The sequence below is a fragment of the Urocitellus parryii genome, chromosome 6 (assembly GCF_045843805.1).
Source record: "Urocitellus parryii isolate mUroPar1 chromosome 6, mUroPar1.hap1, whole genome shotgun sequence".
NCBI lineage: Eukaryota > Metazoa > Chordata > Mammalia > Rodentia > Sciuridae > Urocitellus > Urocitellus parryii.
The window spans coordinates 70,547,912-70,572,456 of record NC_135536.1 but is presented as its reverse complement, the minus strand read 5'-3'; the positions used below and the strand labels follow the sequence as shown (position 1 = coordinate 70,572,456).

Sequence of the window (24,545 nt, the reverse complement as noted above, 5' to 3'; positions counted from 1 at the left end):
TCACAGAGAGCCTGGGGCTGTGAAGGAGTCCTTGGCCCAGCTGGACTGCAAGCCCTGGGACTGTTGATAAACCTCTTAGGACCTCTGGTGCTGCTACCTCTCTTCCCAGGCCAAAAGCCCACTGGCTCAGTGGATTGAGGCAAATCCTGCCCCCAACTCCTGCACTTAGAGAAGTGACTTGGAGCCATTCTCATTCCACCTCTGCCACCAGGAAGGGCACCTTGGTTAGGCTGCCTTAGCAACTCCCCCCAGCTAGTCCTCAATGGAGGGGACTTCTCCCCAGCAAGATGGTATTGGTTTCTGACACACCAATACTCATTTCTCTCCCTCCTTGGAATTTGGAGGAGTTGGAGGACATTGCTTCCCCATCGCCCGCTCCTCCAGGAGTGTGTGCATGGGTGTGCTCTCCCTCTTCCTAGAGGCCCCAGAGGTCTTATGTGAGCACCACTCCCTCCTTTCCTTTTCTGAGATGAGAGATGTCCAGGGAATCAGGGACTTCTGCCCTTCGCTCTGTTAATGAGGTCTGCTCTTCCCACTTGGTGAGCAGTAAAGCACACAGGTGCCCAACCAGCCGTCCAGCCTATTTTTAAACATACTAAAAATACTGCTTACCTCAGAGGGTTGTGCTGAGGGAGCTTGTTTAGGGTATCAGATGAACCTTTACAAATATAAAGCACTCCAGTGTCACCTGCTCTTGCACCCTGCTGGCTCTTTCACTGGGAACAAAGCAAAGGACTTGGGTGCTGGGACCATCAGAGTTTAGTAACACCCTGTTTGATCTTCTCCTCTAGGCATGGGACAACTCCAGGGCAGATTCTATCCCAATCCCATCCTGGGGTCTGGCTTATAGGAAGCACCCCCAAATGACGGGTTGCCATCAGAGAGTGCAGCCAGGACTGGGGCTGTGCAGGTGATTGAGGCCAGGTGTCTGGATGTCATGAGCCTCCAAATTCTTGTGTAGGAAGGAGAAATGCAGGCAGGAGCACACGCATGTCCTCTGTTTCCCTCCCCCTCCCACCCTAAGTCCTTCCGTGGTATCCCTGGCCTTGTCCCCACCATGGGACATCTGCTTCCCCAGCATAAGCCCCTGGGGCTCTTTCACTGCTGCAGAATGGAAGAAGATCAAGTGCTCTCCTGTTCCAGGTCAGGCACTTTGGATTTAACCTTGCAGCCGAGGCTCAGCTGCCCTGACAACCTGCTGTTCGTTTCTACAGCAACACCTCCTGCAAAGGTAGCCCAGAGTGTCCTTGGCCACCGGCTTCCTGGGGTGATAAAAATAGCTGAGGGCCTACAGCTGCTGAATGATGAATTCTGGAAGGAGATGATTGATCCTCACAGCTGAGCCTCGAGGTCAGTGAGCCTTGTGCAAGTAGAGCCCAGGGTGAAGGATGGGGATTCGGCTATAGATAGAGCTGTTGACAGAGTGATCCTGGGCTTCTCCCCACCTGAGGGGCACACCAAAGAGCCAATTGATAGGAGCTGCAGAGGGCTCTTGGAAGCCATGCAAACACGTGCAGTGCGCGCTTTTCTTTCAGGTGTCTGACCTTTTTTGGTATGTGCAATCATTTCCCCTCCTTCATTCTGGGACAAGATTTGAAGCAGGAGAGAGTATTCATTTCCAGGGAAGGCAATGGGGTGCTGGCGTCCCCAAAACAATGGTGAGGAGCTGTCAGGGCTTATGAAACACCACAGGGACACAGATGTCAAGCACTCCCAAAGGTCTGGAATTTATATCTGCTTCTTGCTTGAGCTGGAGAAGTGTTCCTACTTGCCTTGCCAGGGGCGCTAGACCCCAGTCATCTACCAGAGCTGTTGTCTGATTGATCTCAGTGATCTAGGGTTAACTGCACATGAAGCTCCTGACCAGTAATGGAGTAGCTTTTAAGCCAGCATCCACATCACAAAAGCTGTTGGGTTGTGCACAGGTAAACAGCTGGGCCTGTGAAGTTGCACAGCTGGTCTAGATCCCAGCAATTCAGAGACATGACCATATGCATTTACTTTACAGTGCATATTTTCTGAGCAATCTATCCCCCAGTGTTCTATAAAGTAATAATGATAATGCTTCAGAGAAAGAGAATGGGCGAGGTGGAGGGAAGAAGTCACTGGAGGAGGAAAAATTGAGGGGCAAATGAGAAAGGATATGTTTTCAGATGAGATTATTAAAAGGATGTTGAGTTGACAAGGTGGCCAGACACAGAGAAGAGATCCAGATGGCTGTGGCTCCTAAGGAGAAGGCGCTGTGTTATAACAGGAGCAGAGGGAAAGGCAGAGGGTGAACTACTGGATTTCATGAAAGAGACAAAAGGAAGAGTGGAGGGGAGTCTGGGTTAGGAACACAGACTTGCAGGCAAAATGGACCTTACCTTTGTCTTACTGGAATCATCTTAGATGCAGGTACTGGACTCCCTCCCTATCCTTTGTTCATCACCTGCTCCTCTGAATTATAGCTTGGCAGCTCTAAAGCTTTACCCAGGTAGCTCCCCTCTCTCCTACCTACAAAACCAGAGAGTCACCTCTACAATCATCAGTGCTTTGGGGGATTTGGTTCATGTAATTAAAACCATATTCCCTGACTGTGAAATAAATGCAGCAGTTATCTAGATTCCTGCTTCTGCAAAATTTAGAATCAGTTCAAAAGAGGGTAACCAAGATAATAAGGACTCTGGAAACTGAGTCAGACCCACCTGGGTGGGGTAGAGTGGGGTTGCTGGTATTGTAACTAGTCTAGAAAAGATTTCGGAACTCTTAAGAGCCTCTAGGTCGGTCTCTAATATTTGCAGAAGACAAATGGAGAGCCATGCTTTCCCAAACCCCTATTCTATTCCACACTCCGAGGGGCCTTGTGTGGGGATAACCCAGGTTGCACAACCAAGTTTCATCTCCACACCACCACATGGCTGCTGCTTGGGACCAGGAGTGTGTATACCAGCCATATGGACCCATCCTGAGGCGGCAGATCTAGGGATAGGCCACAGGCCAGGGCTATTTGGGCAGGGAATTCCCAGGCCCCCATTACCTGGAGCAAGGTCCAGAAGGAGGCATCACTGGGTCCAGGTATACATGTCTTCTTTTCCCCACCTAATTGCCTTTTCTCATGGAAAATGGGGTGACCAGGAAAAGGCTAGAATGGGGCCACACAAGTATGGGGCCAAGAAGAGGGACCCAGTTGCCCAGGTCTAAGTCTGGTGCTGAGTAAGTCAAACTCAAGTTTTTCTAGCTGGTTGCCAAATCTACACCCTCCCTTTATTCTGCTTCTGGGAAAATTTCTATCATCTGCTCCCAAGGGATGTCTGGCTGGACTCCTCACTTCTCCTTCTCCTTCAGCCAGGCAGCATTCAGTCCTGGAAATTCCAACTTCTTCACACTTCCAGAATCTTCCCTTTCTTTCAACCCTTGGCTACTGCAAAGGACTGTCCTCCACTCATGCCTGGACTGATTTCCTGGCCTCCTAGATCAAATCCCTCTCCCCCAGTCTCCACACTGGCAACCTAGCAATCCTTCCCTGAGGCAAACATGACCTTACCATCCCCTGTCCTATGCCAAAACGGTCAGGTCCAAGTTCTTAAGTCCAGCACACAAATCCCACTACCTACTTCCCCTCTTCTCCAATCTCTGACTCTTGAACTTTGTCAAATATTTTTATAGTTAATGCAACTTAGGTTTCCGACATCTTTGCCCCTTTGCTGATGCTGCTTCCTGTACCTGAAGGGCTCTTTATGTCCTCTGTCTCATCAGTGAGTATCTCTTTCTAACAAATAGAAAACTTTCAAATGCCACCCTCTCTCTCTTTCCTCCCCAGGTGAAATTAATCACTTTTTGTGTAAACTGAACTGGTGTCTACATCATAGAATACTTTGTATTATTTATTTGTTTATTTTATTTTTTTTTAAGAGAGAGTGAGAGAGAGGGGGACACAGAGAGAATTTTAACATTTATTTATTTTTTCTTAGTTCTCGGCAGACACAACATCTTTGTTGGTATGTGGTGCTGAGGATCGAACCCGGGCCGCACGCATGCTAGGCGAGCGCGCTACCGCTTGAGCCACATCCCCAGCCCTATTTATTTGTTTATAAATCTATTTTTTTTCTAACTAGACTATAAGCTCTCTGAAGGCAGGGGCTATATTGTTCTTCCTGACATCCCTGTGCCTGATGTGGAAACATGTTTATTAACTGAAAAAGAAAAGTGTACGCCCAATCAGTGCTTGTTGCCGCAGACCAGATCATGTGTATTGAATAAGCAGCTATTACTTGATTCATTTTTTTTAACTATTTATTTTTTAGTTATAGATGGACATGATACCTTTTTTTAATTTATTTACTATTATGTGGTGCTGAGGATCAAACCCAGTGCCTCGAACATGCTAGGTGAGTGCTCTACCACTGAACCACAACCTCAGCCCCTAACTTGATTCATTTTTATGAGCTTTTATAGAAGGTAACAATTTCTACACAATAGGGAGAAAGTGATCACAATTTTCAGGCATGTGTGCAAAACATGTATGAGCCCATAAAAGGTGCTCAGTCTCACTGAACACCCTTGGCACTTCCAGCAGCTGGACAGTCTCTCAGAGCCTGAAGCAGTTCCAGGCCTGTGAACTTTGTATCTCAGGTGCCAAGGTTATCTTAGGACGAAGGTCAGGCCAGTTCCTCTGACCACTTGGCTCGGCATCCCCTTTCTCCCTCAAGAGGAGCCAACTAGGACTTCTTCCACAACTTTGGAAGAGGAGGGAAAGGGGAGTGGGCAGACAGATGTGAAATATACTCAGGTGGTCAGGGACCAACTGTGCATCCCATCCACCCACAACTCATGGTGCCAAAGATAATCCTGCCCTTAAAGGATCTGCACCCAACTTGGAAGGTAGGGAACTAAACTAATGGGAAGAAGTCAGAAGCACATCTAATGAGAGAGAGTTAAAACAAATTATTGGAGCACCCTGAGCAGGAGCTAACACCCAACTTCTTCTCCATCTTCCCCACAGGGTGACCTCTCCACCCTGTGCAATCTGAGCCTGTCTTCCAATCACAGTGGAGTTTGTCCCTTCTCTCTGTGCATATGTCTCCTCTGCACCATGCATAGCCATCTCCTCTCATCTTCCAGTTTCTGCTGAAATGTCATTTCGTCAAGGAGACCTTTGTCAGCCCCTCTACAGTAGCTTCTTCATTTTGGTCCTTTTTATTTTCTCCCATCTTCTTGTTTACCTCCTTCAAAACACTTACTGAACATGGCCATCTTATTTTTTTGTATCTAAATGAATTCTCTAATCCACAAGCAAGCAAGCCCTGTGAGGACAGGGACTGCACGAGTCTTTGTTTCTTCTGTATGGACACCGTCTGGCACAGACAGGAGCCTAATTGTTGTTTATTAAACAAATGCAGGAAAGAAGAGTTCTTATTGGTCCTCTGGTATTTGGTGACATGAGGTGGTGGGAGATGTCATGGAAGACTTTCCAGAAGTAAGGACATTGGAGTAGAGCCTTTTAAAAGACCATGGCAGGTATGTGAACAGGGATGTGGTTCTGATGGTAGTAAAGGGTGGGGGCCAAGAATATGTGAAGTCCACCTGGGGTGGTAAAAGGGACACCCGCTGTTCTTTTTTTGTGTATGTGTCCTGTTCTGTGACAGATGGGAGAATGTGGTAAACTATTATAATTCCACCTTGGCACATCGACCACTTGGGCATGCCTACTTGGGCTAAACAAATTCAGTACCAGCTGACCAATTAGAACTGAGAGAGCTACCTGAGGGATCTAACAAGGACAGCGAGGACACTCCAATTACCTCATATGATTCTGAAACCTGGGGAAAATACTCCAGCAAGCCCAAGTCATCTGATCATGAGACTCATCTGCTGACTGACTCTGCTCACAAAGAGCTGGCCAAGGACATTCCAGCTATGCCAGGCCTTAGCCTAGTCCAGGGACAGCCATCCACTACTGTTCTCTCTTCCCAATCACACCCAAGGGGCAGCACACAAAATGGGCCTGTGTCCCTGGTCTGGCAGATGCCTGCCCCCAGTCCTCTGGGAAAGTACCCGGTCTCAGCTCCCAGCAAAACAACCCCCACCTTTGCCCTGGGACAGTGGGTGGGGCTGCTGTTGGCAGAACCCTGGTGACTTAGGACACCCAGGTTCACCGTCAGGGTGATTCCAGGTAGGAGCTCCGACTTCCCGGAAAGGTCGTTCCTTTCCAGTGATCTATGGAGCCAGAGTAAGCTAATCTTTTTTTCCTTTTCTCCTCTTTCCCTCCCTCCCAGAACAAATGGGCTTCACATCATTTGTGGGCACTATAGTCTAAGATGACAAAGACAAAGAGGCTCCAGTTGTCCCTTCTCCTCCCTGCACCTGCTGTCGGGGGTTGGGAGGGGTGGCTGTTGGTCATGAGCCATATGCATTCTTCTGGCACCTTCAGTACTTTATGTGGTTCCTGGGTCACAGTACCCACCGTGGTGCTCTTGCTAGGGCTTTGCTAGTTGCCCCTCTGAAATAAACCTGATTTAATAACTACAAGGTCAAATTTTCTTTCCTTCCTTTCTCCACTCCCTTCTTTCCTTCCTTCCAACACTCCGTCTTATCTTGATTTCTTGCCACCAGACTCTAGGGGGCTTCCTTCCATAGGAGTAGATCAGCTACAAAGTAGCCAATGCCTTGACCCACTTTGTTTGTGTTATACAATGAAGGTCCTTGAACTTTTTTCAAAGTCATCTCTTTGCCTCAAGAAAATGAGAAAGTGGCCACTCACCTCTCTGTTGTTCTGAAAAGATGCCTATGTCTTTGGGATCCTGGTGCCCTGCATTGTTCTTGTGTTACATCAAAGCAATGGTGTCCTTGGGGTCTGGGCGGTGGCAGAGAAACAGCCAAGATAGAGCGGGAGGGGTTCACCCAGCTTTGCCAGCTGTGAAAGCCAGGGGTTCTTGGCCAAGAACTTTAACTCACTCAAAGACCCAGGGAGTGCTTGGGCAGTTATCAGGTAGATAACTATGGAAAAATCATGGGCAGGACACCTTGACCAATCCCCCAGTGAGTCTAGGCCCCTTCCCCCCTGCCATTCACTAGTGACGAGGAGGAAGAGTGGTAGCTCACACCAAGCCTACCCAATCTCACCCACGGCAGCCCCTTGGCATTCTCCTCAGAGAAATGATGGAAGCCAGGCTGCTTATATTTCAGCTCCACATGTGGCAGCCAGCAGTAGGAGATGTCAGGACCCTGGGATGCCAGGGATACTTCTCTGAGTTTGCCAGGCTGCTGCACATGGCTGCCATCTCACTGGTCTTCTGTGGCCTCCCAGACCTGTGTGTGCTCAAGTCTGCACTGAGCCTGTGAATGCTTTGGGCCTCATAACAGTGGCAGAGGAGAGAATGGCTGCAGTGGTGGTTGTAGCAGTCCTTTGTCTTGGAGAGATGGCACATTGTGGGCAACTGGGACTGTGTGTTACCACTTTGGAGTGCTTACTGTCAGGTACTGTGCTGAGTGCTTGGCATCTTCTCATTGAATCCTCTCAAAACCTGTCAGGAACACATCATCATATGACTTTTACAGAAGAGCTAACTGGACTTTTGGAAGGTTAACTAAGATCAGATCACTGGTAATTGGGAGAGCTTAAAGTTGGACATGTGATTTCAATGCTCATGTGCTCAGTAAGGAAATTATACTGCCTCCTTCCAAGACGGTAGTTGAGAATCCAGATATTTAAGGGGCACTAAGTGAATTAGTAAAAATTTCAAACAGCAGTTGAATCCAGGCCATTTAGATAAAACAATTTAACTTTTCCAGAATATGGTTTGGGACAAAGCAGAAATATCATCAACCCTTCCAATTCCTGGCACCTGTCTAAGGCAGCCACCAACTGTAAATGGTTTCCTCTGCTCCCAAAAGGCTCCGAATACACCTCTCAGCTCACCTGGATTGACATGGCTGAGAGGAGGGCTTGACAGCAGGATCCCAAAGACATAGGTATCTTTTCAGGGGTGTCATTATTCTGCTACCACATGTAGATTTTCTGATTAATCTGCATTGCAGCCACATGAGATATTATACCTATTTTGCAGAGGGGAAAAGTAAAGTTTCCAGAATTTGTGTGACTTGTCCAAGGTCATATAACCAGTAAATGTCAGAACTAGGGTTTGTACACAGATGGCCTGACTCTGGTTTTCCACTCCATGATATTTTCCTTAAAATACAGATTATCTGACTCTTCTCTGGTCTATTTTCTTAAACACCATAATATACTTTGGCCATGTTTCTATATGAAAAATTATATATCTAAAGCATCATTTTAATGACTGAACCAATAATGGAGTGAGGATATAAATGTTAGAATACAATTTCTTGTACTTTTTTTAAAATTTTAATATTTATTTTTTAGTTTTCGGCGGACACAACATCTTTGTTGGTATGTGGTGCTGAGGATCGAACCTGGGCCGCACGCATGCCAGGCGAGTGCCCTATCGCTTGAGCCACATCCCCAGCCCCGCAATTTCTTCTACTTAATAGATGATCTTGTTGCTTTTGCCTTTGTAAAATGAGGACGATAGTAATAATACCCGTCAAGTGACACTGGAAAACTTAAATAATTCATGTAAATATGATTTTTAAATAATGACAGTTCATATAAATGTAAGTCATCTGATTATTGTTACTGCTAATTATATGCCAGGAGGAGATGCCTGAATGGAGCAATGCAGATATAGAAGCATTGTTAGATGGATGGACTCACTTAATAGAAATTTACTTTTTTTGTGCTTTTTAAAAAATATGTTTTTAAATGAAAAATTTACATTAAAAACCCAACCCTGGCTTTCCTTTTCCTTTGGAATTAAGTATACATTTTGGACTCTGGCCCTGCATCCTCTATAATACGACCCGATCTGTGTAGCCTAACTACCATGATGCAACCCTAGCAAGGGTCTCTTCACCCAACCTACACTTCCTCTTAAGATCCTTCCCCATATCACCTTCCTGTGTGTTCATCCCTCATCCTTGTGTAGTGCCCTCTTCTTCGTCCCCCTCTTCCTAAGGTTCACATTCTGTGTCCTCATCAGCAGCATTCTGTCAACAATACTGTTTGAATGGAACCTTGCAGAGCCATTAGTCAAGGCCAGCAGCCTTGGAAGTTGTTCTTTTGTGGGGTTTGGGGTGTCCCTCTTTTGTGGAGAACCCTAACTTCAAGAGCCTTGACCTAGGATGGTTAAGTGTTGATTTTGCCCAAGTCCCACAGCTTGAAATGGAACTACTGCTATCTTTGCCCTGCCTAGAAGTCTTCTGTGTTTCCTTCTCAGCTGAAATATAAGTTCTGGGAGAAGGGAAGCCATGTGTTGAGTGAGTGTGTAGCCACTTTCTCTTCTGACCTCACTGTGTTACGTGATTTGTCCCCTCTGAAACTCACGTTGAATCTTGACTTTCAATGTCCCAATGTTAAGAAGGAGTGGGACCTTTGAGAGGTGTTCAAGTCACCAGTGATCTGTTTTCATGCAGAGAACAATGCTGTCTTGTCGGGTTCTTATTCTTGTGGGACTGTATTAGTTACCACGAGAAGGGATTGTTCCATACCAAGGTTGTTTCTCCTCTTTTGCTGCATTTGCACGTGCTGTTGCCATGTGATGCCATCAGTAATGCTGGGATGTAGCATGAGGACCTTACCAGATGTGGCCAGTGACCTTGAGCTTCTCAGCTTCCAGAACTGTGAGTTAAGTAAATCTCTTTTAAAATAAATTACCCAATCTCTAGTAGTCTGTTATAGCAACAGAAAATGGACAAAGACAGGTGTGGAGAGAGTAGAGGTTCCATGGGTAATGGCATGATGGTTACCGGTTTGGGATGGGTTGGAAAGACACCATTAGCATCTCCAAAATCCATCTCTCCAGGGCTGTGTCACAGACCGAGACAGAGACAGTTTGCCATGACTGTCAGTCCTTGAGCCAAAGGCATCAGAGTTTCAGACTGACACCCAGGCTGCAAGGTGTCTGATGCAGCCCCTGGCATGTGCCTAACGTTGGGATCCTTCTGCTAGAGAACTGGGAGACCAAGTCTTCTCCATGCCATTAGTTCTTCAATTGAAGGAAACATGTTAGACCAGGGCTTGGCAAACTTTCTCCAGAAAGGCCAGATGGTAAATATTTTAGGCTTTGCAGGTCGTATGATCTCTGTTGCAACTACTCAACTCTGTCATTATAGTACCAAGGCAGCCACAGACATTATGTAAACAAACGAGTGTGGTTGTGTTCCGATAAAACTTTATTTATAGACACAGCAGTTTGAATTTCAAATTATTTTAATATGACAAAATAGTATTCTTTTGGTATTTTTAACCATTACAAACATAAAAACCATTCTTAGCTCATGGACTAGTTTGCCAACCTCTGGGTTAGGCCCATGAGGGAAGCATTTTCTTTTTCTTTATGAATGTGCTTCTCAGATAACTCACATTTAGGTCACTCTGGGGTGGGGAAGGTGACTGTTAAAGGTGCAGGGTCTTGGGCCCTACTCCAGCCTGCTGAGCTAGATTGCTAGAGGAACATCCCAGAAGCCTGCCGTGTTAGTAGACTCTAGTTGATTATAATGCATAGCAATGTGAAAGCCATTTTAACTAAAAGAAAACCAAGATCTCTCTTAGAGAAGTTTTTAAATTTTCTGCAGAAAAATGAAGCCAATCAATGAAACAATTGCTTCCTACCTGAGCAGGTTCTTTTAGGATAGTTCTAAAGCCACTTTTTTTCCCTACTGTTTATAAGTTATTTCAATCTTCCTTAGTCTCTGAGTGCTATGTTTTCCCAGAGAAAAACCAGTGGGCAACCCAAGCCCTTCTCAGGCAGATATTGTGGATTGCTCATTCTGAGCTCACTTAACTTTTCTTCCTAGCTACAAGCACTCCAATTTTATTCTGGCTCCAACTATAAGCAAGGTGACCCTGTCACAGTGCTGCACTGGTAAATGCTTATCACTTGGATCTTCAGGAAACAAAACCAAACCTTGATATGTAGTATTTGACAATCCCTGTGGTGTAAACAGTCCAACCATGGCCACTTTAAAGCCACCACCATGAGGTCACTAAGGCAGAACTGGGAAGAGATGTGCACTATCAGCTTTCTCCAGCTGGTATGTGCTGGCTCCAGTCTGACACTGCCCTATTGCCACTCAGAGATAAAGAGTCAATCATGGTGATCCCATCCCACTGCCAGGAATTGACTTTTGAACAGAAAATGTTCAGGAGTGGGACTGAGACACTTTAAGAAAAGATTTTTTATCAATGAAGGAATGAATGGCTCTCTTCTTCCACTGCCATTATTGACTGTAATGTGGTACTGGCTGGCGTATCTTGTGATCATGGAGGCAGCTGGCCTGAGGACAACTGCACATACCTCGGAGTGCAGAACAGAGGTGGGGAAAGCTCTGAATGAGCCAGCTTTGCGGCCCTATATATTAGGACTTTTGCTTTGTATTCAGAAGACCTCCAGATTGTTCAAGCTGGTTTATTGGGGTTGCTATTCCATGCAGCAGAAACTTTGTTTCTAATGTACCTTCTGATCTGTTATATCTTCAGCATCTTATCATGACAGATGTGGCATACCATGGCAAGGACTCAGAGACAGTGGTCTACAAGCCAGCTTTTCAGGGCTCATTATCTTTTCCATGTGGTGCCCTCCAAAGCCCACTTCCCTGCGAGATGCCATCCACTTTCGGCCTCACCTACCTGGTTCCGCTGTTGCTGACTCAAGTGATGTAGGGCCTTATCAGGGCTTCGGCAACAGTGTGTGTGGCTGAAGTTTAAATGAATTTCATCAGCATGATTAAATACTTATTACATGAGTCAAACATACGGGCTTCATTAAGAGAGTGAACTCGCAGGAACCTCCTCTTCTGTTTATACAACCCATCTGGACTCTCAGATTACTTTAAAGAAATGGGATAATGGAGTTTGATATGACAGCCAGGCCATCTTTCAGCATAATACTCTCAGAGGAAACTCATCTTCCATTTCTAACTCTGGCCTCCATACTCTTGGGTGCAGAGGGGTTTTTTTTTTTCCCCATCTGCTTCTGGCCTCGGTGAAAGTCTGACATGGTGCTGAAATTGAGACTTTACTTGTAACTTGCCAGGACATGACAGACATACTTTTCCCATTGAAGCATGGAACATTGTCTAAAGTCATTTGCGAGCACAAACCTTGGGCTTTTTATGAGGAGGGCACACCTTGAAAGCAAAATAAAGGGCAGGGTTTAATTAACTTACTGGGCCTCTGTTAGTCATTATTAGAAGCTCTTTATCAAATTAAAGGCCTGCCAGGAAGGCAGCTGAGCACTGAGAAGCAGTGACGTGTGTTAAGTGCCAAAGTGGGTTTTAATTGGCTGTTTAAATGAGGGAAAGCTCCCTGCAGTTTGACAGACATACATAGCGGGATATGTGCAAACACACACGCGCACACACATACACACACATATGAAGCCCCAGGCCGTCTGGAAATCCCAGGAATCACATTTTTTGGAAAGCTGACATCCCCCACATGGGACAATGAGCCTACCAAGAAAGGAGCCCTACGTGATGTGGCATTCTATGCTCAAGAAACGCCATAGTTATGATTTCTGATAATAATAAATAAGAGCAATGTAGCCTTGAATTTTTTAACGAATTCATCTATTTATTCTAATTAGGTAGAGATGACAGCAGAATGCCTTTTGATTCATTGTAAACAACGACAGCACAACTTAGCCCTGAGTTTTTTGCTGCCAAATTTATGTTGTATGTGGTTGAGCTGAAAAAGTCTCTTACTCTTGAATGAAGCTGGGAGTTTGGTTTTGTCTTTTGTGTCTATCAAGCCATTAACATATAAAATGGGAACGTGAATATCTACCCTGAAGGAATGTTATAAGAGATTTACACAATGCTCCTAATAGTGCCCAGCACATACTGATAAGTGGTAGTCATTTTCACCAAAATGTTTCCTACTATTTAAAAAGATTATCAGAAATTATTTATTCTTAATAGCCCCCTTAGGTTGCGAGGCATTGTAGCTAATAGCACAGTCTTTGGAGTCTGATTTGGTAAAGATTTGTGTGCTGACTTAACCTTATCAGGTGGCCTCTCTGAGCCTTAGGCTCCTTTTCTATAAAATGGAATAAAACATATCTACTTCATAAAGTGATGGGAAAATTAATGGCCGTGCCTGAAAAGAGCTTAGCTATGTGTGCACATAATGGGGGCAGCCATCAACATGCTTACTAGGAAAGTGTCTGTGTCTCTTGATAAGAGAAGGGGAGACTTAATCATGAAGTGACCATGTGACAGGCCCCAAGGATACCTTACCTTTTCACATAGGCTACTAGCCAAAATTCACTGAGTTAACACTTTGGTGGAACTTACGAGTCTTACCAATGGAATGTGGCAAGGATAGAACTTTTAGAGTTTGGGGACACTTTCAAGACACATGGAGAGATGGCCCAATGAGAGCTCTGCTGTCAGTCTTTTGTGGTGCTCACCCTCTTAGAAATCTGAGGCTTCCAGGTGCTCTGAATATGAACATGTTGACCCCAGGACACAGCTGGAATGAGTGGCCAGGCCTCGGTTTCCAGCCTGTGGCTTAGCTCCCTGAGAAAGTTCCTTGTCAGGATGAAACTTTTCAAGTGGTAGGAAAAGAAATGACTCTAAAATGACTTTTAAAAAAACATTTGCCTGAATAGGCAGGTTAAAAAAAAAATTATTGGGACTCTGAGCTTGCTATTTAAAAGAAGTTTCAATTACACTTCTTACTGTAAGATCAAGATCATCTTCCCAAGGATGATGTGCAGTAGCTACTGTAACTACCTGCCTGCTAGCAGCCTCACTGTTTGGTGCAAAGTTAGCTGGGGAGGAGAGGGAAAGGAGTCATGTGACTAGAAAGGTCATTAGAGCTCCTTTGGAGAAGGTTAGAGATAGGGAAAGAACTTCAGCCTACCGCTGGTGGTAAGGAACTTCAAATACAGGACCGTGGGTCCTTGGAGCCATTTTGAATCGGGGGGATGTTTTCATAAAGGCTGCAAAAATAAACGTTCCTGGTTGAAGGCATGTGGCTACGTGCATTCTAACACACACCCTCTGTTCCAACAACACTGCGGCCCTGAGCACTCCCGGATGCATCGGTGAGGAAGAGAACAAACTCCTTCATTTCCCGCAATCCTTGCAGAGGGCTTGGAGGGACAGCTCTCACTCAATTTTCCAGCCCAGCAAGGCTTTGAACATGAAACACAAGTGTCCCAGGGCTCTTACAAATGAGCCACAGCAGGCCAAGTCAGGGCCTGGATTCATGGGCTGCCGGGGGGTTAATATCTCTGGCAATTACACAGAAGAAAAAGCCTGCATTCTTCTTCATTCTGCCTGTTTCACACATCTTTGGCAGCTGGGCTTCCCAATGCTTCATTTAGGCCAATGTCCGTGAAGGAATGGATCAGCAGGAGCGGGCCATCGGGCGGCCATTTTAAGCCCTTGGCCTCAGTCCCTGCTCCCCGCGCTCTGGAGAGACAGACAGGCCTTTGTGTGCCTGGAGCCGGCTAAGCCAGGATGTGACTGTGCGCTGGAATCTGACCTTTCATGGGCTCCAGCACCTGTCAGAAAAACGAACAAGCTTGGGGTGTTTTTTCCGCTCTGGACTTAAATGCCAGTTTTGTGACTCCCTCACAGTGGAACGGGGCCAAGGCGGTTGTGGTCGACTCGGGCTCTCTGAGGAGCAAGCCTGAGACACATGTGATGGACGGCCCTGCGTTTCTGAGACCTGGCCAGCCCTCGGCTCAGGATGAATTCAAGCCGAGCGGAGGACTCCAGGGCTCTGAATTAGGAACCTGGAGCAGATCAAAGCAGCCATATCCCCCTGGCATCCTCTACTCTGTGTGTGTATGTGTGTGTGTTCAGCATTGGAAAAAAGATGGTCACAATGACCCTGATAGAGGTGACCCTCTGTCAGGTCTGGGATTTATGGGACAATCTTAGCACACCCCCTCTTGGGGGTGAATCTGAATGTACTGGTCAAACTTGGGTTGGTCTCTGTGGCTTATGATCTATGTACAGGACCTCAGTCAACTGACTTAAGATCTCTGAACTTTCTCAGCTATTCCATGGGGATAAAAACACCTAACTCCAGAGGTGGATTAAATGAGACAATATATACAAAGTACTAAGCACCATGGAGGTACTTAGTCAATAGCCACCTTTTTTTCTTTCCCTGCTTCAGTGTGTGCTTGGGTAGGAGGGGAGATGGAGGTGCCAGTCACTATTGATATTTGATTGCCCCTATCCTGACCACAGAAGGGGGACAGGCCAAACCATCGGTAGCTTCAAGTGTAGGAAAACCATTTTTCTTCCAAATGCATCCAGAGTATGGCATTCAGGGCTTCTTGGTGGCCTGGCCTTCAGTCAGAGCTGGCCTAGCTGCCTGAAGGGCTTTAATGTGGACTGGTGGTTGGTACACTCCTGAACTCTGAACCAGTTCAGAACCCTAAAGGTAAAGGGAAACTAACACATGTCAGTCATCCAGCCCAAGGAATTTACCCCTTTGGGGTGAATACGGCCACTCTGACTATATGCTTGGCTCTGAGGATCTTGTGTCTCCCACCTCATTTTATAGGTTAGCCATCCAGCACTGAGAAGTGGCACCTGGAATGGAAAAAGTTGTCTACAACCTGACCCAGAGCTAGAGATGTGCAGATGTCAAGAAAAAAGAAAGTCTATAATATGTCAAAATATACCCTACTGTCATGTATATCTAAAAACAACAAATTAATAAAAAAATCTAAAATCCAACCATCATTCTCAAGGCTACTGATAATTTTAAAATACAGATCTTTTATATCAAATCTGGTTTTTAAATAAACAATTATATTTCTGAAGTGAAATTTCTATTTCTTCATCACATCTCATGAAAATGTCTGGATAGAGTTTTACCAATTTGGGGAGCATGTGTTTAGGGTGGCGTGACAACATGCAGACTATCCCATGGTACATCTCAGAAAGAGAAGCATCCTCTGGAAGAATAAAACCAAAACTTAGATAAGGTATCTGTGACTGTTCCTGGGGAGGACTGGCCCTAGAACTAAGACATTGGCCTGATGAAACAAATCATGGTGTGTGAGCCCCCAGTTCAATGCAGTTGGTGATTAGCAACAAGCTGTGAAGTTGGCTCCAGGTTTATTTATTTGACTGTTCTGAAGAATACAGATGAGGCCAGTTGGTAAACACAAAGAGCCAGGCTCTACTACCTCTATTTAATTTAATTTTAAAAGATATTGTTACTTTAAGTCTAGACTATACATTTTGTCCCCCTTTTGTTACTGGTATTTGAAACATAGTTTCCATTTCCCTTTAACTGAATCCTACTTAATTCTTAACAAGGATGCCTATGTAAGGAAGCTTCTTCTTGCCCCCATTTCCCAGATGAGGAAACAGGCTTGAGGAGGTCCCAAATCCTTTACCAGAATACCATGCTGGCTTTTCTTGTGGGTTTCTTTTTTTAATGTCATTGATTTACTACAAAGGTATTCAGATGGTCATAATTTGATTTTGTTGACATAAAGAGTTACTTTAATCAATTAAATTGTATGCTGACAATATATTTCTCTATACCTCTCAAAAATGTCTCTGGGTTTAAAAATTTAAATGAAACTTTTAAAAAGCTCTAAATTAGATTTTCACTGGTAAGCATGTTATCTGATCATGTTATTATTTGATGTTTGATAAATACTCGTGGCTACTGTTTGGTGCTCGGTTGGACAGTTAAAAGGTGCCTTTTTTAGTCTTAATCTGAAATATATTAAGGAGGGTCAGCCAAGCCGAGGCGGGCTTAGCTAAAGGTTTTTTGCATTGGTCACAGTTTTGACTTATAGATCATCAATTAGTTGCAGATGTCGACAGTAATATGGAGTGTAGGAAGGGTCAGGAGAACACTTCGTTCCCATTTGAAAGGAATTTAGAAGTTAAAAAAAATACCCTGTTAATTCTGAGCTGCCAACATATACTCATTTATGTATGGATATAACTCCCTGGAAAAACAATCAAATATTTGGAAATAGAAGAGCATAATTCTACAGGCTTTATAAGGTAATTCAGTAAAAAGTTGGGTTTTTAAGAACAATCATTAACAACATGGAGAATAATAAGAATCATCTTCACATTCCTTTCATCTCTATAACTCAACAAATGTTTTCATAATTGCAATAATTAATCTCATACACGTGATAATGATATAATGAGATGCACGGCAATGCTCCGAGCAGAGGGCCAAGGACTCTTGTTGTTTATTTTGGCTTTAATCTTCACACTCACTGTCTGAGTTAGGTTCCTCATTTGCTCCACTTAGAGAAAAAGAAAGTGGAAGGTCAAGGAGGGCAGGGCCAAGACCTCCAAGTGGCCTGGGCTCCTCCCCGCTGTATGCTGCTGCCTCCCTCACTGGGCCATGCTGGGCATGAGGCACCAAGCCAGTCACTGGAGGATCCACATTTGGGAAAGACGATATCAACTCTCTAGGAGCCAAGGATTTAGAAAGGGCTGAGATGCAGATACTAGAATTTGTAGAAGGAAGGGTGTAGGGAAGTCCAAGAAAGTCCACTATAAAAGGAGGGCAGGGAGGGTGGCTTCTGGATCTCACTGACCTCCATAGGTCCACAGCCATGGCCACCTGCTATCTCTGGGGCCAAGGTTTACTTCTTACCCCTTGAATTAAGAATGGTTTTTATATCTCAAGAAGATTTTATATTTTAAAGAGGTTTTATGTTTTTTAAAGGTTTAAAAGTGCTTTAATTTCTAAAAGATTTATATTTTTAAAAGGAGGAGGAAGAAATAAAGATGACAAAGAAGAAGAGAAAAACATGTGGCAGAGATAGTATGTGGCCTGCAAAGCCTAAAATATTTTCTGTCTGGCCCTTGACAAAATTTTTGCCAATCTCTGTCTAGACCAGTGTTAATAGAAATATAATTGTGCCATATATGTAATTTAAACTTTTCTAGTAGCCACATTAATAAAGTAAAAAAGAAATAGGTAAATTTAATCACAATGATGCATTATATTTAAGCAGAATATTCAAAATATTATCATCCCAATGCATAATCCATATAAAAATCAATGAAACAGTCAACACTCCATTTTTTATACCAACCCTTAGAAACCTGACCAGTAGTTCAACACAGCACATCTGAGTTTGGACAAGCTACATTTTAAGTACTTAAAAGCCACATGTGAGAAGTGGCCACTGGATTGGACAGTGAGCGCTTTGACACTGATGAATAGATGAGATTTCAGTGTGAAGAGTTGAATAATAATTGGGCATAGTTTCCAACAGGACTTCGCCACCTCAGCACAACTGACTCTTTGAGCAGCATGTTTGAATATTAGGTGTCCCACAAAAGCTCAGGTGCGAGACAATGCAAGAAAGTTTAGAGGTGAAACGATTAGGTTATTAGAGATTTAACCTAATCCTGCATTAATCCTCTGATAAGAATGAACTAGGTGGTAGGCAGTAGGGTGTGGCTGGAAGAGGTGGGTCATTGGGCGTGCGCCTTTTGGGTGTGTATTTTGTGACTGGTGAGCAGAGCTCTTTGCTTCCTGATTGTCATGTCCTGGACTACTTTCCTTCTCCACACCCTTCTGCCATGATGTGCTGCCTCATCTCAGGCCCAGAGCAATGGATTCTGCCATCTTTTGGACTAAGACCTCCAAAACTGTGAGCGCCAAATCAACTTTTCCTCCTTTACATTGTTCTTGTCAAGTGTTTTGGTCACAGCAGTGAAAACACTGACTAAAATACTGCATAACTGCTGTTGTGGGGGAGGGGGTCCTGGGCACTGGACTCTTCCCAGGGGCATCACCTGCCTCAGCATAGCAAAAGCATCTCCAGACATGGCCAATGTATCCTGAGGAACAGGATCACCTTTGCCAGGAATCCACTGGCCTACAGTATGGAAAAGCTGTGTCTGGGAGTATACCTGGAATCGCATAGAAAATGTCCTCCAGATTACCCAGTTGGATGAAAAGAAGGGTAATTGAAGGAGAATAATGAGAGTTTGGTAGAAAAAGCTGAAGCTAGCTCTCAGGCAAAAGCACTTGAACTTCATTCCCTCTGCAGTGATAGCCATCAAAGAGTTTTGTGCAAGGGAATGAAATTAGCCAGTTTGCAAATGAAAAACATTGTTTTCTTCTATCTTTGTAAAACTAGATTCTTTCTCTCCTTTTTCTTACTGGCATAGATAGATTTTCCCCCCCTTAAAGAAAAGCATCATTTAAAGAACCAGTGCCCCCACCCTGTGTCTGAGTGTTTGGGGGTGGTTTTTATTAAATTCCAGGAGAGGGCTGGGTTTCCAAAGCAATCAGCCAGCCCCTTGGTGAGCAGGCTCCCTGCCATTTAGCTGACATTCCACCCTGCAGGAGCTGAGGAGAGAGGAAAATCAACAGTGAGCAGGCAGAGCAACTGTAGTTATGCTGTTGGAATTTCCAGTGGGGGCCTCTTGTGTTACAGTGGGGCAGTCACCAAAGGTGGAGGCAGCCTGATAAGGGCTTCAAGGTCTCACAGTGGCTGAATAGTTTGGTTTGCTCCAACTCTGACATCTAAGGGCAATACAATTTTCTAGCTTCAATAAGAGCAGTGATAATAAATTGGACTATGCATAGGTGTTCCCAGTTATTCAAATGATAACACACTGTGAAGGAAGTGAGTGCACTGTAGATGACTATATGGGGATTTGTTATTTTAGGGTGGACTATGGGGCTGTTTGTCCAGCTCTGGGGAGTATTCTCCTTTTGTCCCCTGGATCCACTCTGCCTTTCTCCACCCTGTTCTGTGCCCTGGGAGGTTGACCTTTATGGACTGCACTGGCTGGGCTCTCTTGCCCTCTGGTTTCCTGTTGGATGCACTGAAAGGGAGGCCCAGCAGGAGGTCAGGGGCAGAGAGAATGAGGCTGGGGTACTTACTCCCCATCTCTCTCTGCTGGGATGTGGGTTGGAGGTAGCTGCACTCCTTACTGAAGACCACAGCTCCCACAATGACAGGTCTCACCAGATTCCTAAAACCACTTTCTCTTCTTGCCCTTTCAGGCCTGGGGATGGGAAAGGCCACAGTGCTGTTGTTAGCCCTGGGGTGCTTCCTCATCCCTAGTGGTTTTACCCACATCTCTGTAAATCATCTGTTAATGAACTCTCTTCAGTCACCCATTTTGAATGTGCCTTCTGCTTCCTGCCAGGACCCAAGTGACATCCCAGCTCTCTGGTTTTTACTTAAGAGAATCTTTCTTGACCATCCAATAATCAACAAGGAAAATGAAAGCCATGCTAGAGTTAGCAGCCTTTGAAGTCAATGTATTAACTCTATTTACAGCCAGAGGAAGGAGGGCATGGAATTTTTCTAGATTTTCTAGGGTTACCAAGTAAGTTGGTATACAGGGACTTTAATGATAAAATCCACACACTTAGTTTTCTTCCAGAGAGGAATGTATGTAATGCTCAATTCAATGTTTTTCTTTCTGGAATGTGTAACGATAATGGGAAAGGAACTTGGGGAAAGTGTCAGAGAAAATCACGTGGGTATTTTCCTTTCCTTATGTGTGGATTGTTTGAAAGAATCCAAACCCCAGCTGGAGCTGCAATGTCTGAACCAGACTCGTCAGCTGTCAACAGGTCGGCCCTGTAATTGGCCATCAGCAGAGGGAAATGTGTACTTTCATCTTCCCTCTGCTCTCAGGCTGGTTCTACCCCGTGGGGAATAGGCCTGGAAGTCACATCACCTGTACTTCCTCATGGAGTTTCACTAATTACAAAAAAGAACAAGCCCCGCTCTGGGTTTCGTCGCAGCCAGTTTAGCCAGAGCAAATGATTGATATCGACTAGTTAAAAAAGACTTCTCAACTACTGGTGAGCAAACTTTTGGCTGTTGGTAGCATAAAGGTTAAGGACCAGTCATGGCAGAGATGTTAATGGCAAGTAGAGTACCTAAAAACTGCACCAGAGAGAAGGTAGGAGCTCTCAAGTTGTGATAGGTAGAAGACACAACTTATAGACTCAGCCTCTAAAGGAAGGTAAGGGTGGGATATCAGGAGGAAGGATATCAGGGCTCTAGTCTTGGCCTCTTAGGTGACTTGAGGTTAATTCCTTCAATATGTTAATCCTAGTTTCTAAGGGATAGGTGAGGATTTTCAACACTATTAAGTTGAATGATTGTTAGCCCCAGGTCCATAATGGAGTCACTTGAGTAACTTTGAAAAGGTGTCTGGAGCTCTGCTGTATACCAATTGGATTAGACTCATTGGGAATAGCCCCTGGCATTGGTATCTACCACTCTGTTAGTAGACACAGTACGACCTTCAGATAAGCAAACAGGCCCCTGGATTGGATCCCACATCTTATGTTTTATCCTCCAGCATACACACTTTAAGTGCCTTTCTCAAAGGAAGTCCTCCTAGAGTGGCTGAGACCAGACTGGACTAACAATGAAGGCCAAGTGTACCACCATTTTTTTGGACTTGGACCCTTGCCATGTTTCTCCCCTTCCTTTGTGGAACACTGTTGTACCCCCTGTCCTTGTATATGTGGGAGGAGGAGGGTCCATCAGATGCTTTGAGGAGCACCAGGGGTCATGTTTATGGGGTGATCTTGGCTGGGTTCCATTTGCAGGAGAGCACCCTGGAGAACATGTTATTCCTGCTAACTGGCAAGGTAATTTTTTATGGAATTGCTCAATACTGGGCAGTCAGAGTGATGCTGACCTGCTGATATGGGGGTGACTCAGATATTTCATATAGACAAAGAGTCTTTAAAACAACAACAAAAAATTTTAACCTGGGGGTTGGGATGTAGTTCTGTGGTAGAACACTTGCTGAGCATGTGCAAGGCCCTGGGTTCAATCCCCAGCACTGTCCCCTCTACCACCACCAAAAAAGAAAAAAAAAAAAAAAAGAAAAAGAAAAGTTTTGAGTCTCACACCTTCAATAGATAAATACCAATGGGTTGACAGTGTTAATCTCTGTGGGATCACAAGTGATTTTCATTTCTTATACATTTAAATTTGATGGGTAGAGAAATGTGTTGACATATTGGTGGAATTCCTTTTATGGCTGAAACTGTTTTGGTGGTCAAACCACTAAGATGGCTTATTTTGAATGCAATAATGATTGAAAGTCTGAAGTAGAATTAGAGTGAGCTAGATGATAGAAATGAATATTCTGTCGAATTAAGTGAAAAGTTTGGGTTTCCTGATGGCAGGAAGAGAGGGGAAGTTATGTGAGAAGGAGCCCAGCAAGCCTGGTGAAGTTGAAAGCTGAGGCTCTAGCTGTGAGAACTCCCCCATGGAGGTATGAGCCAGAGACTGGCATTGTCTCTTCTTCCCCTGAAGACCAGTGGCTGTCATGTGAGGGTAATCCTCTCCATTGCCAGACCTGTCAGTAAAGTCAGCTCTGTATACAACTTTGGACTGAGTTTCTTTGGGGCAGGAAGTGTGGCTGTAAGCAGGGTAAAGGATGTGCCTGATGTAGATAAGGGCATAGGCAGACATCATGGATTCAGTTGCAATAATAACTTGAAGCCTGGTACTACCAAGAGGTAAGCCCTCCCAAAACCACCTGGAAGAAAGCTCCCCACATAAGTGGGTTGGAGGTGCTAACCATTAAATATTTAAGGAGAAAATGACTCCAAAGAAAGGGATTGCTAAGAATTGGGTAGTATTAATTTTTCCTCAAAATTTCTTTAAAGATATACAAATTGCTGGATGTGGTATCCAATTCCTATAATCCCAGATATTTGGGAGGCTGAGGCAAGTTTGAGGCCAGTCTAGGTGACTTAGTGAAGCCTCATCTCAAAAATTAAATAAAAAGGGCTGGGGATGTGCCTCAGGAAGAGAGCATCCCTGGGTTCAATCTCTAGTACTGAAAACACACACACACACACACACACACACACACACACAGACAATTTCTCTGTCAAGGAAAGTTATTTTTTTTTAAATCCCCAAATTTGAAAACATGGTTTCTTTTTTTTAAAAATTTTTTTGGTTATTCAAAACATTACAAAGCTCTTGACATATCATATTTCATACATTTGATTCAAGTGGGTCATGAACTCCCATTTTTACCCCGTATATACATTGCAGAATCACATCGGTTACATATCCACGTTTTTACATAGTGCCATATTAGTGTCTGTTGTATTCTGCTACCTTTCCTATCCTCTACTATCCCCCCTCCCCTCCCCTCCCATCTTCTCTCTCTACCCCATCTACTGTAATTTATTTCTCTCCCTTGTTTTTTTTTTATTTTTCCCCTTTCCCCTCACATTCTCTTATATGTAATTTTGTATAACAATGAAGGTCTCCTTCCATTTCCATGCAATTTCCCTTCTCTCTCCCTTTCCCTCCCACCTCTTGTCCCTGTTTAATGTTAATCTTCTTCTCATGCTCTTCGTCCCTACTCTGTTCTTAGTTGTTCTCCTTATATCAAAGAAGACATTTGGCATTTGTTTTTTAGGGATTGGCTAGCTTCACTTAGCATAATCTGCTCTAATGCCACCCATTTCCCTGCAAATGCCATGATTTTGTCATTTTTTAGTGCGGAGTAATACTCCATTGTGTATAAATGCCACATTTTTTTTTATCCATTCATCTATTGAAGGGCATCTGGGTTGGTTCCACAGTCTAGCTATTGTGAATTGTGCTGCTATGAACATCAATGTAGCAGTATCCCTATAGTACGCTCTTTTAAGGTCTTCAGGGAATAGTCCGAGAAGGGCAATAGTGAAAACATGGTTTCTTGAAAAGACTGTGGGGACATAGGACTTTACTACAGGAGTACATATTCTGCAGAAGATCTAGTAGACACATGTCTACATTTCCCCTGTGACTTCGTGGTCCTGCCTTCAAAGTTCTATGCTGAAATATACTAGGAAAAGATTTTTTAAAAAGGGGTATGCATGAAGCTGTTTGCTGTAGCACCATCTATAAAGAAAAGACTGGAATGCCAAATGCCTATCCACAGGGACTAGTTAATAAACCATGGTGTACACAGTGGAGTATTCTGCAACTGAGGGCAGAATGAAGATCAGTATATGATTTTGGGAGGCAAGTAAAAAAAAAAGGTGTGAAAAATATCATAGTTGACCACCATTGTTCTATGAATGGGAGTACATGTTTGTATAAAAATACATGTACTATATGATTATGGTTTCATAAAAGGGAAGGATAAATATAAACAATCTAATAAGTAGTTATCTGTAGAAGAGGGAGGAGAGTAATAAGGAAGGGATTTATACACTTGCCTCTAGAATAAATATATATACATATAATTCTAGATGTTTATAATATATACATAAATTATTAAACAAATCGACTGGTTTAATGGTTAAAACCATCACTTTTCAATCACAACAGTTTCATTTTCTAGCTACTTGTGGTTAGGAAAGTTAAATAAGTTTTCTAGGCCCCAGTTTATTTATCTTTAAAGACAATAATCCTGCTCCATAGTGTTGATGTGAAGATCAAATTAAATAACTTATCTCAAGTAGTTAGCACATCAGCCAATATAGAAAAAAATTAATCAACAGAAATAATGGTGGC

General features: G+C 44.0%; 1 long non-coding RNA gene across 3 annotated transcripts in view; it reads left to right on the top strand.

Moving 5' to 3' along the window:
- LOC113180319 (uncharacterized) overlaps positions 1-24,545 on the top strand; it is a 50,808-nt gene that overhangs the window by 5,161 nt on the left and 21,102 nt on the right. For 2 of the 3 annotated variants that reach the window (XR_003300462.2, XR_003300461.2), the window contains exons 1-2: positions 1,130-1,350; positions 5,382-5,499. This is a non-coding gene — a long non-coding RNA (uncharacterized LOC113180319). Of the gene's footprint in view, positions 1-1,129; positions 1,351-5,381; positions 5,500-24,545 lie in introns of those variants that run through there. The other variant, XR_013343744.1, reaches the window with a different exon arrangement.